The sequence below is a fragment of the Lissotriton vulgaris genome, chromosome 12 (assembly GCF_964263255.1).
Source record: "Lissotriton vulgaris chromosome 12, aLisVul1.2, whole genome shotgun sequence".
Lineage (NCBI taxonomy): Eukaryota > Metazoa > Chordata > Amphibia > Caudata > Salamandridae > Lissotriton > Lissotriton vulgaris.
Window position 1 is genome coordinate 489604558 of NC_141700.1, and position 14562 is coordinate 489619119.

General features: G+C 40.6%; 1 protein-coding gene across 2 annotated transcripts in view; it reads left to right on the plus strand.

Annotated features, from left to right (window-relative positions):
- Positions 1–14562, plus strand: part of LOC147676823 (butyrophilin subfamily 3 member A3-like) — a 443159-nt gene that overhangs the window by 311429 nt on the left and 117168 nt on the right. The window lies entirely within an intron of this gene.

Below are 14562 nucleotides of genomic sequence, written 5' to 3' on the forward strand. Positions count from 1 at the left end.
CAGGTAACAATCGATTAGCTCGCAGCCCCAGTTGCAATCACCGGGGAGAGCTTCTAAGGCAATGCGGCCACTGGGAGCCTTGTTTAAGTATACTGGGAGGGCGGGAGTCCTGCGCGACTAGAGCGCTGACCCCGCTACTCCCAAGATGGCGCCCACCGCCGCCAGACGCCTGGGCAGATCGTCAAAAACGGTGGTAGGAAAAGATTAAATGAAGCGTGTCAAGGCTGTTAGAGTGCCTGATTTAATTTCCCAAATTATTCTAAAGTTAGAAACCCCCAAAATACAAATTGTCAGTCGATGTGCAAAATCTGCCTACAAGGATAAAAATGCTTTTAAAATAGTGCAGTCTCAGATCTAATTTACAGGTAACAATCGATTAGCTCGCAGCCCCAGTTGCAATCACCGGGGAGAGCTTCTAATGTTGTTACTCAGGTCCCAGATATGTTATTTCAAGAGTCATACAGAATGTTGTACACATCAGTGTCTGGACTGGGAAAATAATCAATACATTTTTCAAAGTCATCATCTGGTTTGGAATTTGTGGAGTATATAAACAAAGTTTACAAAGTAAAATGCGTCCTTATTTTTAGGAAATTCATTGGTAGGTAATCATCTCTGATTGCATCCTTGGTCAGAATGTGTCTTTCAGAGGATTGTGAATACATGCAAACTTGCAGGTTTGCTGCTCACCATGGATCTCCCACACCCAACACAGGGAGCACTTTTTGCTCAGAGGTAATTGTATATCATACCATGGATATATTATGTGTTAGAAAATCACTCTGAGTGTAAAATCCATTTTGTGAATACAAATTATGAATTTAAATCAGTGAAGAATTTGCTTACCTTCATCCAGTTAGGGTGCAAACATGGCTTTGAGAATCTGGTCCAATCCACATGTATTTCCTTTCCATCTACACTGTCTAGTTATCATTAACCTCACATTTCCATATCTTTCTTTTATAATCTCTCTTAATTTAGCCTTAGTGCTAGCAGGTTGCTGTTTCCTTCCCTTCCTTTTGCCTCTTTTTCAGTTGTCAATCAGCAAAGGAATACCATTTCCATTCATACAAGATTCCTGCATTCTCTACAGTGTTCTCTTTTTTTCCCCTAAATGTTTGTGAGTTCTTCGCAGCGCACTCTGCTTGATCCCGATAGCCTCCTGCATCCACTACAATAATCCCCTATTACTCCCTAATTGGCTCTTACATCCTCTTCAGTTGTCTTCTCTTACTTCAGCGATGGGGTTATGTATCCTGCACAATGGTTTTCTTTTCCTTCCCGAATAGACTGTATACATTTCACAGTCATAGCCTCTCTACATTTCTATGATAGCATGATAGATGCCTGCAGCACCTGCAGTGGCTCTTGTTCATTGCCCAATTTGCAACGGTCTTTTTGTTCTGCCACATATTATTGTCCACTAACCTGCTACAGCGGGACTCCAGAAATGAATTCTAAATCACCATGGCCATTTCTCCAAAACCTCAGCAACACGCATAATATTCAACAGTGGGGCCCATTGTATGCATACATTTACATTTAAGGGGAAGATGGCGGCCGAGTAGGAAGCTCGGTCGGAGGGCTCCCGGCACACCCGTGATTATCGCAACAGAGTTGGAAACCAAAGCCCAGAACATGCAGAGAAACGAGATGAACTAAATATTCTGTGAGATATAGCGGCACATAGCGCTTCAAAACGAAACTATTATAGTCGGAAAGTGCCCGTTTAAGTCGAAGACAGAGCCTCTTACCTGTGGACCTGTGGACCGTGCCTGGTATGGTGCTTCTTGTTGGACTTTCCCCTTTTTCTTGGAGCATCGGAGAGAAGGGTGAAGCTTGGAGTTACACCGTCGGCGGGGTCTTGGAGGTGAGCAGCGTGCCTCTCTGGCTGGACCGGGTTCCTCGGAAGACCGTCGGAGCGGAATGGAGTGATGGAAGGTCCCGGATTGTCGGCGGAGCGGACCGAGGCTTTAAGGTAAACAGAGGAGCGGGTGGAGTGGTGGAAGGTCCCGGAGCTTGCCCCTCAGCAGAGAAGTGGAGCGCCGCAAGGAGAGCAAAGTCGCGATGCCGCCGTGCCTCCGGAAGACTGAGATTTCAGTTCCGGGGCACGAGCGACAGAGTCAGCGAGCGGAGGCAGCAGCGGCTCGAGAGGGATAGAGAGGGAGGTTCTGTCTTGGCAGCTTGCACAGTGAGATACGCGAAGGGGGAAAAAAGCGCTTGGAGGAACACGTTAGAGCACTCAAGAGAGGCAGAAATAAAAAAGTTAAAGTGCAAATGCGAGGAAAGAGGAACAAACAACCTCTTAAGAGCAGAAGGTGCTTGGATATTGGAAAACCCACATTGTAAAGTTCAACAAAAAACTTCATGTTATAACTATAAAGCTCAACAAACAAGCCTATGTTACAATACAGATTATAACTTCATCAATGCCAATAGTGCCGATAGTCAGCTTTACCACTATCTCCTGCTGTGTCAAACTTACAAACATTTTCAACCTGGCCCAGTCGCAAATATAAACATAATAGAAAAAAACTCAAAAAATCAGCATATGAGTAAAATCACAGAATCAACACAGGAGGACATAGAGGAGAAAACGCCTCAAGAGTTAAAAACCCTCTCAGACAATCAAACTAAACCCAAAATCGATGCAGAACCTCAGAAACTAGAGACCCAGCCTAACACAGCGAAATCTTTCTACAGTTTACGGAATAGAAAATTCTTGAGTCAGGAGCAGTTTCCGAAAGGTATTACTCCGAGAGTGAGCAGAAAAAAACAAAAAGCGTCACTCAAAGGCTACCTAAAGAACAATCAAGAAAAAGAAGAAAACAATTTGGAGTCCATCCAGAAATCCAAAGTCAAAATAAAAGTCACTCCCTCTCTTAGGTCCTACTTTAAAATTCAGCAGCAAGAGTTGAACTCAGAACCCTTTAGCTTCCTAGAATTACAAAGAGCTTCGGAAGTTTTGGAAAGCGAGAAAGAGGTTACAACAACCAAACTTATAACCAAACCACTGGATAGCTGCTTCTTAAGAAAAGAGAAACAGCGAGCAGCTCCCACTCTAACTGTAAAATCGAATACAGGCAGCGGAAAGAAAGGAAGAAAACCTCGAACTGAGAAAAAGAACTTGGTAGAAAACATAAGTTTGGAAGAGATCTGGAAAATTAAAGAAAGCAGTTCGGAAGAGAGAGCGGGGAGTCATATGGCGGAGGGGGGTGCTGACTCTTCTGCTGCAGCAGCAAACACAACGGCAGAGATAACTGAAGAGGTTGTCTCTTCTGCTGCAGCAGTAAATACAACTGGAGAGGTCGAAGATGATGACTTAAGAACTGTAGAACCTAACAAAGATATAACAAAAACTCATACAGATGAACTACTTGAAAAAATATGGGTGGAAATGAAAGAGAAATTTTCCATATCCGAATCAAAACAAAATAAAATACAGGAGGTTTGCGAGAAATTGGACAGCAAGCTAAATGCACTAGGAGACAGAGTGACTGCAGTAGAAAATGAAGTCACTAGTTTGGACAAAAGGGTGGAGAAAAACAGAAAGGAAATAAACTCCCTGAGATTGGAAAATAAAACCATGAACGAAAAATTGGAATCCTTAGAAAATCAAGCGAGAAAGAATAACATAAGGATTCTAAATGTGCCAGAGAATCAAGAAGGCAAGGATGTAAAAGCATTTGTAGTGGCACTTTTGATGGAATATTTCCCATGGGCAGACAAAGGCACTCTAGATGAGGATATACAGCGAGTACACAGAGATCCTTATGGAAAGAGTAAAGAAAGGAAAAACCCTAGAAAGATCCTAGTCAATTTCAAAACATATATGCTGAAGGATAGGATCCTGGGAGAGGCTTTGAAAAAAGGGACGTACAACAAAGACAGTTGGAACTTTAAAATAAGATCTGATATGTCAAAAGCCTCTCAGACCAGACAATGGGAACTGGGAAACCTAATGTCTGAGCTGCAACAATTAGGTGCCACGGTGCAAATGAAATTCCCACCCTCACTACGGATTATGTGGAGAAATAAAATGCGAAATTTAAGAGAGCCTGATGAAGTGAAAAATTTGATAGAGCTAATCAGAGATCAAATACGTTCTGAAGAACCTCTGAGTTAAAAGTTCACATAAAATCACATGGATCCTGTAAATCATATAACCTTGTATATCTTGTATATATCTTGTATAAACTCTGAAACACGGGGGGGGGGAAAAAAAACTACATATAACAAGAATATATAGAGAAACAGATTTAAACTATAACTAAGGACAGGACATAGAATAGAATAAATATGAAGAAGCTATAAACCAACCAAAAAATTCCTTTTTTAAATGTACATAGATAAAAATCACGGAGGTGGGATCGGGAAGCCAAAAGGGTTATGAAGATAACCGAAAGAGAAGAAGAGGGAGGCTTCCCCGGGGGAGGGTAACTTTAAAGCACAATTTAGAAAATATAAAACTATACAAAAAAGGGTGGGGAGCAAAATAGGGAAAAAAAACAAAAAATCCCTCATCTGCGAATACTCAAAAAACTAAAACAACTAGGAGTAAAACATAACTTCACAACAACTAAACAGAAAAAATGGGGAGTGCATGTAGGGATGTAAAAATCCTATCTTGGAATGTAAACGGGTTGAGGACAAAAAGCAGAAGGAATAAAATCCTTGAGTATATTAGAACTGAGAAAAGTGAGATAATAATATTACAAGAAACTCACCTATTAAAAGATGAATGGGACCAAATAATTAAGAGCTTATGGTGGGTAGATACATTAATATGCACAACACAACAATGTAACATTAAAGGAATAGCGATTATTCTTAAAAAGTCCCTAAAAGCTAATATAACCAGTTCAGAAGTGGATAATAAAGGAAGATGGGCCATAGCTAATATTAGAATAGGAAATTCTCCCATTACTATTGCAGGGTACTACGGTCCGAACTTGGACGATGCTGATCCGTTGAAAAAATTATACTCACAACTGCTACTAACTACCTCCCCAATAATATTGGGAGGTGATTTTAACCTAGTAATGGATTTAAAACTAGACAGATCACCACCGAGTAGACACACAAACTTAAAGAAAATGAGACAATGGATCGTGTCTTATAAAAGGGATCTCAATCTGGTAGACATCTGGAAAAACAAAGGAGAAAAATCATACCCGTTTACACTACACAACAAAAAACTGGGTCATAAATCCAGGATCGACTTCTATTTGGTCAGCAATGAATTATCAAAAAAAGTGAAAAGAGTATCTCACCTACCAGCTCATCTGTCGGATCATTCAGCAGTACAACTAGACATACAATTCACAGAAAATATAACTGAAAGGAGATTCACAGTCGAAAGAACTTTGTTGGAAGACGATGAAATTATAAAGGAGCTAGAAACAGAAACAAATATCTTTTTTGAGTTAAACGCATCTGGCACCTCAGAACAAATAACGTGGGACACTTATAAAGCTGTCATAAGGGGTAAACTCTTGAGTTTAGGGGCACATAAAAACAAACAAGTAAAACAAGAGATCTCAGACTTGGAATCAGAGATCAGCTCCTTAGATATCGCTATATCCAGAGAACAAGAGGAGGAAAAAAAACCGAGATCTTCTTAATAAAAGACAGACACAAAAGGATAAAATAGATCACATTTTGGAAGACAGGTTACAGAAAAAATGGGATTCTAGCAAGCTGGCGAAACATGAGTTTGGTGAGGGCTGCGGAAAATGGCTGGCATGGAAGCTCAAATCGGATCTAGCGAAAAACAAAGTGGAAAGTGTTATTCCTGATGATCAAACAACTCCTACCTCCGATGAAAATGTTATTAAGCATGAATTCTGGAAATTTTTTAAAGACCTATACACAGAAGATATAACTCCCTCGGATCAAATGATTAATTCTTACCTTAAAGAAGCAGCACTTCTTAAACTTGCAGAGAATGAAAGAGAAGAGTTAGAAAAAGAAGTTCAAGAAGAAGAAGTGGCAGATGCTATTAAAAGTTTAAAAAAAGGAAAAGAAGCAGGGCCGGATGCCTTACCAAATGAATTATATATGAAACTGAAAACCTCTGTACTCCCTCATTTAACCAAACTAATTAACCTAATTTTAATACAACAGAAAACTATACCAGACTCCTGGAATGATGCCATAATTACAGTTATTCTGAAACCCGGCAAGAACCCTCATAAATGCGAGTCATATCGCCCAATATCATTATTAAATGCGGGCTATAAAATATTTACTAAAATAATGGCAGCTCGACTAGGGAAAATACTCTCAAAACTGTTACATCAAGATCAAAAAGGTTTCATTAAAGGAAGATACTTACATGAAGTAACACAAGAACTCCTAATTGCAATAGATATCGCAACAACTGAGAAAATCCCACTTACCATACTCACTGTTGATGCCGCAAAGGCCTTTGATAGAGTCAATTGGGACTTTCTTGAGAAAGTTATGGTCAATAACAATTTCGGACCTCATTTTATCGGTATAGTAAACCAGATTTATAAAGATCCAAGATCAAAGGTCCTAATCAATGGTAGTTTAACAGAAAATATAAAGATAACCAGAGGAACGAGACAGGGATGTCCGCTTTCTCCTTTATTATTCAATTTATATATTGAACCATTGGCAAATGAGCTAAGAAACAACAACAAAATCACTCCATTTAAATATGACACATGGGAGAAAAAAATCGCTCTATATGCGGATGATTTAATGATCTTTACTGATGATTATCCAAAAGCTAAAGCAAAAATTGAGATATCTTTAAAGAAATTCGGGATAATCTCAGGTTACTTGGTGAATCAAACGAAGACAGAGGTCATGACATGGAATACGACTTTTCAAAGCAATTTTATAAAAAACGAAATAAGGTACTTAGGAATTCTAATCAATCATGATATAATGAAGACTGCAAACAGAAATCTAACCAAAGTTGCCGGAGATGTAAGAAAACTGCTTGAGACATGGACCTCTCTACCGTTGAGTCTGATTGGGAGATCGAATATAATCAAGATGACCATCTTGCCAAAGTTTACATTCCTATTTATTGCGATACCAATGGAATTTGGAAAGTCGGATTTAGCTAGAGCACAGAGAAACTTAACAAGCTTCATATGGGCAGCAAAAGGATCGAGGATTGCATGGAAAAAGATCAGGAAGAGCAAGAAAGATGGTGGGCTGGCGAGCCCAGATTTGGTGGAGTACTGCAGAGCTTTCCAATTCAAAAATATCAAAGTATTACTAAAAAACCACGAATATTACCCCGCCTACTTCAAGGTAATTACAAAATCAGAAGATCATGCGTTGTTTAAGTTTGGACACCCCAAATATTTCACACAAAAAAAGCTCAAGATATTAAGGGATGCAGCAAAGATGTGGACACAAGTTAGAGGCATCCTAAACATATCGTATTACAGTAAGTGGGCTCCTATCTGGGACTCTCCTGGAACCCCAGAATGCTTAAAAGACACTCTTGCACTGGCATTAAAAAAAGCTGACATCAAATATTGGGGACAAATTCTAAATGGTACAAACTTAAAAACATGGTTAGAACTACAAGAAATGTCAAATAATACTCTATCTAAATTTAAATATTACCAAATGCAAAGCTGGTCTAGAACTCTGCCTAGTATAAATGGTAATGAAAAACTAGAAGATGACATGATTAAAACAGCGCGACTACCAAAGGAAGTAGCAAAGTGGTACTGGGCTCTGATAATGGCCAATGATACTAATATCAACATGGAAACCCAAATATGGGGGAAAGACATTGTAACCACAGATTTGGACTTAATTTGGGAAAAATCAGTAGATAAATGCTGGTCTAACTTGAAATCTGCCGCTCTGAAGAGAAATCATTTGTATACAATCCATAGGGCTTACTGGACGCCAAAAAAACTCTCCAAATTTAAAAATGCTGGAATAAAGAAATGTCCCAAATGTGGAGAGGAAAAATCAGACGATATCCACATGTTTAAAAACTGCCCCCAACTGAAAGAGTTTTGGGATCAAGTCGGTAAGACCCTGAGTACTATCTTGTCCAAACAACTAACTGTGAGTATTACACTTATTCTTTTTGGGATATTAGACTCAAGTAATGAAGGGGGGCTTATTAGGGAGCAGGAAAATCTCCTCTTTGTGTTAATAGTTCTTGCAAGGAGAGAAATTTGTATTAAATGGATAGGAGCCTCTAGCCCTACTCATACAGAATGGCTGAACTCGGCAATAAGAATCAACAAACTTGATAAGCTAAGAAATATAAGCAAAAGATTTAAGTTTTGGGATAGTTTTGAAACTTTTGTAAACCCCAAATAAGATCCAAACTTAAGTCCAATGATTAAAGCGATACATCTTCTGGTGGACAAGTATGGTACTTGCTGAGTAGCCAAGTTGGCTAGCTCCCCCCGATCCAAGCCAGAAGCATTGATATGCAACGAGTAAAGGAAACTCCTCATACCAACTAGAGGTCAAAACTCCCCAGCCAAGAGAGAACAAGGGGCAGTGTCGGAAAAGAACAAAGAGGCAGACACCTGATACTCCACAGACATACAGTAATCGCAAGATGAGGACAAAAAAAACAAGAAAAAAAAACAGTGGGGCCCATTACACTGCCCACTTACTCTGTTCATTTAATTCGGCTTCACAGATTTGGCCAACGAACCAGGGGGCATATTATCAAGGGGGTTTATCTACGCTTTTTTGGCTTTAAAAGCCAAGAAAGCGGAGATAAAATTATCTCCCTATTACCTAGCTGTTGCTAACACCAGTTAGCGACAGCTAGTAGGAGATAGCGACCATCTTGGGCCCCACTTTGCATGTCAGTGATATTTATCACTAATGACATGCAAAGTGGGCGTGCCAAGATGTTAGCGACTGGAAACAGTCGCTAACATCGCTATCTCCTATTACCAACTTTTGGAGATATTCGCGCTAAGCGCGAATATCTCCAAAAGCTAACACCTGCCCTGAGCAGTTCTTAGCCATGTTATCCAATGGGAGGTGGATAACATGGCTAAGAGCATTAGCTCGGTAATGCATGAATATAGCTGACTTTTCAGCGATATTCATGCATTGCGGCCGATTTTTATTGCATTTGCGATAAACCTTGGTAATACCAAGGTTTATCTGCGATAAAAATCGCCGCAGCTCAGCGGTAAATTTTTGTCTCTAACCAAGCAATAGCGATAATTATCGCTATTGCTTGGTAATATGCCCCCAGGAGTCCTACTATAACATTGGCGGAGTGTCTAAACCTATTCAACTATTTTATTTACACCTGCAATGTAAAGCAATTTACCATGGTTTCATTTTAAACACCATTTTATTCAGACACACCACCATAATGGCAATGCATCTGCTAGAACGAAAACTAGGCGTAGGAAAAACCAAAGACCAGCTTTTACTTCTCCATTTATCTAATTTTTATTCAAAGCAAACTTTTAGTATGTCCAAAATTTAGGCATTTATTTATTTCTTTATTCAATAAAAATCTTTAACTTTATTTTCAAAAATGATAATTTATTTTAAAGCTCAGAAATAGACATTTATTTAAAGTTTAGTAAAAGTTTAGCAGAGAACAGATAGTTCCTAATCCATTCTTCTCTTAACATCACTCGCTAACACCCTCATCTTATCCTAACAGACCTGCAAAGAAAAGCAAAATAAATCAGAAGTTCTTACATCCAAGAATCAATCTTCAATCCGGCAGCATTTCCAGAGGAAATCGAAAGAACGACCCCTTCTAAGCAAAATCAGTTTTTATACACTATTTTCTAGCTTGGTCTATCTAAAAAGTAACTAACATCACCAATTCGAGTTCTGATTGGACAAATTTGGGGTAGATTAGCGCTTCCTCATCATTACATCATGTTTTTCACGATGATTCAGTAGTAAAATAAAGGGGCTTTGTTTAAGACAGTTTGTGGCCTAGGCGCTTCCTTTACTTGAAACATAGGAGAAAGTTCTAAGGATCTGAGCATTACATCGTCCATGCTTGGCACCCATCCTAGGTTCCGGGGCAAGGTGTCCTTAAACCTCCCATCCAAGCATATTCAGCTCACTCGCGCTGGCAGAATTTTGGATGCACGTGCGCAGACCAATACTTGCTCGCAGTGACTCGGAGCGGCCATTTTCAGACTAGGCCTCACAGGCCACTTTTTGGAACTATCATAGAAACAAACACAAATTCATGTTAATTATGGCAATGAAACCCTTCTGTTTACCTCCCACCATTCTAATATTTCCCTATTAGTTGTTACCTAGCAAATAAGCCACATAAATGCGCTTTATACTTACATATCCAGCGACTTTTTGGCACTAAACATTTACAATAAGCACATTTAAATTGCGTCTGTTTATACTTAAGCTGTGCATTAATTCACATCACAATAACAACACATATTAGCTCATTTTATGGCATCATGCAAGCAAGATTAGTACTCCCCATATGTTCGTGAATGCATCTTTATACTATGGTTGATTAGTTTACCACATCACACTATTAGTAAAATATTAACGTTATGGAACATTGATTTCGAGAGGGGTGCACAAAATTTTGATTTACCACCTCGCTCCATCAAACCCTTTAAAGAATAATAACATTTTGACAGTAATATCACTTTAATGTACTTGGAAATGTATGCTAGACTACCCTGCATTTGGAAACCCAGATTTGAAAAAGAATGTCTCAGTCAAAAACCTATGCTCATTGTGCAATGGACTCCTTCAGAATACTCATTGGAAATATGGAAGTATATTTCAGTGTGCCACACATTTTGTGCTGCTTCCAAATATGGCGAGCAGGTACATGAAAATTTTATCAAGCAAAACTAATGCTTGCTTTGCAGGAGAATGCTAACACCAGATTTTATAAATTCTAAAACAATTCAAATAGGGGGAAATATGAAGAATGACCAATGCTCAAGTGAAAGAACACCAGCACTGTCAGTGTGCATAAGTGAGCCCCGCACTGCAACCCTATGGCCACCAGTCACCCAGGCGACACCTCCTTTACTATTGGGAGATTGTCGGGGTCCCATCTCCGGTGTGTCTTCAGTAAAGGGCATCACCAGTTTGAGCCTCTTTAATCAGGAAGGGCCTAGGACCGGTAACTCTGGACATTAGTTAAAACATCTTCAATAGCAAGTACAACACACAAACTGCAGTACCCTGCATACACACACTCACACATGCATCGAATACCAACACCCACATCCAGATACTGCTCACTAGCACACATCAACTACACCAACATCACAAACAACTAAGCTCATGTTCATCAGTTCACTTCTGCAGTCTTAACCTATCAGATGACTCAAGACAATGACTCCTCAGTAATCTGGACATCAAGCAGCATGTCACACATTCACCCATTCCATAGGCAGCACACTTGAACTCATTTTGTTTGCATCACCCCAGTCCACTGCAGGGACCATTTCCCCTGGAACAGGCAGACCACTATGTCACTCTTCTCCTATCACCAACATACCACACTGCTTTGAGGTCAATCATCAAAGAGGGAAAAACACATTCTGCTCTTCAAAGACTACTTCATGAATGCCCTCCAAGAAGATCAAATCAACCTGTCAAAAACCAGCCAGAGCACATTGGCGGCTCAATCATGTAAAACACATTGTCCTACTGAACCCACTATCCTCTGATCCTGAATCACCCTGGTACACTAAAGACATCTTTGGCAACAGTTGCTCCATAGGACTACAGGTAACCAAACGGAGACTGGCCAACGTCTGTGGCAACCTCACCCAATTTAGGGTAGGCCCCTTCATATACACTGCCCCCATCATCTTAACCACAGCTGTGCTCCAAAGTACTACAATCACTGAAGTGACCAACAGAAGTAAAGCACTCTTTAAGGCAGTCAAGCAATAAATCCGTCCCAGCCCCTCCCATCACTCGGGCATTCAGCAAGTGGAAGTCTTTCATTGACTTCTTCACTTGCATTTCAGCAAACTCAAACCCCATAACAACAACAGAGTTTCATCATCTGTCCCATCACCAACATACTCTTTACATGAAAAAATATTGCAAATGCAGGGGCATATTTATGAAACAAAATCACGCAGCGCAGCAAGCCCTTTTGCTGCGCTGCCTGATAGGGAAAGGGCAGGAATGCGCCGTATTTAACATTATACATCACATTCCTGTCCTTTCATTGCCCTGGCACACAATGTGCTGCTTAGCGCCAACGCAGACACCCATGTGCCGTGGTGCAATGGTGCCGGCGTTGTACACAGAATTGTTTTTGTGTAAGAGACAGCTTTCTGCACAAAAACAATCCTCTAAGGCATTTTCCCCTTTCTATGTGTGTTGCAGAATGCAGCACACATAGATAAAGGACAGAACGAGGGGAAATAAAGATATTCTATTTCGGCACCCAGTGCATGACCCACTCGCCTTGATCAAAGAAGCAACTTCTGAGGCACCTCAAAAGGATACAGTTGACTATGTGATTGGCCTATAGGAGTTGGTGGTGCAATGTTAAAGGTGTGTTATGACCAGAAAGCAATGCCAATTAAGTACAAGGAGGATCAGGAGGTATTGTCCTAGACCTTTAGAAGGTATGTAGTGCAGACCATTTAATGCAATGCATTAGGTTTCTGAAGTGAACTAGGTGGACACAGGTGCCATAAGAAAATCCAAGAGGGCGTTCCATGTGACCATATTAAGCCTTATTTCAGGAGAGATTACTCAATGAACATCAAGGCTATGGCATAGGAAGCTGTAGAAGAGAAGTAATCGCTTCCTGACATACTGACAAGAATGATAGGTCCACGGAAGGGGTGCAGCCTGCCCCCGATTTAGTCCTAAGCAATAGAAAGAGTGTAGGGAGATACCTGAATGATCTTACCATCTTTTCTCATTGAATTTAGGGGTGACACCTGGCTGTGCTTATAAGATTGATAGATTATCTGCCTGTCAAAAGAAAGACATCACTTATATGACCAAGTTCAGTTGAGCATTCATTCTTAAATGGTCAAGATTTTGGCCTTGGGAGTTAATGAGAGATCTCGTAGTCCTCCCAGTACAGTGGTGCTGATGCATAAGCAAGGGTCAACAGACTTGCACTTTTGATCTGGCTATAGGTATATTGATTTAGCACCCAATACCAAGGAAAAGACTGCATTTTCTACTCCAAAGAGGTTATTCCAGTTTAAGGTAATTCCCTATGGACTGACAAATGATCCTACCACTTACCAGCTCCTGATGAACTATGGGGCATATTACCAAGCAATAGTGATAATTATCGCTATTGCTTCGTTAGAGACAAAAATGGACCGCTGAGCTGCGGCGATTTTTATCGCAGATAAACCTTGGTATTACCAAGTTTTATCGCAAATGCGATAAAAATCGGCCGCAATGCATGAATATCGCTGAAAAGTCAGAGATATTCATGCATTACTGAGCTAATGCTCTTAGCCAAGTTATCCACCTCCCATTGGATAACATGGCTAAGAACTGCTCAGAGCAGGTGTTAGCTTTTGGAGATATTTGCGCTTAGCGCGAATATCTCCAACAGTTGGTAATAGGAGATAGCAATGTTTGCGACTGTTTCCAGTCGCTTACATCTTGGCACGCCCACTTTGCATGTCATTAGTGATAAATATCACTGACATGCAAAGTGGGGCCCAAGATGGTTGCTATCTCCTACTAGCTGTCGCTAACTGGTGTTAGCGACAGATAGGTAATAGGGAGATAATTTTATCTCCGCTTTCTTGGCTTTTAAAGCCAAAAAAGCGGAGATAAACCCCCTTGATAATATGCCCCTATGTTCTATCAGGGCTAGAAGAGTTCTTTGTGGTCTACCTCAAGGGCATTTCAGAGTCAGAGCCTTTCTAGGCCTCGCTGGTTAGTTTCTAGAGGAACTTTGTCATTGTAATTGCATTTATATAGCGCTTACTACCCCTAATGAGGCGTCAAAGTGCTTTTTTGTCGAGTAGCATGCTACTCCGGAACCCATAAAGGATTAGTGTTGAATTAATATAGTGAAATATGAAAGTAATTTGAGGGGTGGATATGTTAGTCAGTTATTTTGATTGAGGAGGGTAGGGGAGGGATGGAAGAGGGAAAAAGGTTTGCATTTATATGACAACTCCATTGGCTCCAAGTCAACCAGAGAATCATCTTCACGCTCCTCACACATGCCTACAAAGCTCTCCATGACGAAGGTCCAGCATACCTGAACCAACGCCTCGCCTTCCACACACCCGCTAGACAACTTTGTTACGCCCAACTCGCCCTAGCCTCAGTCCCCAGGATCCACAAGACAGAACCGATGGAAGTTCATTCTCCTATCTCACTGCCAAGACCTAGAACAACCTGCCCCTCCACCTCAGGCAATCCACGTCACTAACTCAATTCAAGAAGGACATCAAGACCTGGCTCTTCAAATGATCCTACACCCGGAGGGACCAGCAGCCCCCCACCAAGCGTCTTGAGACCCTCATGGGTTAGTAGCCGCGCTTTACAAGCCCCTGATTGATTGATTGACATGATGGGGCAAATTACCTGCCTAAGGGAGGCTGAAAG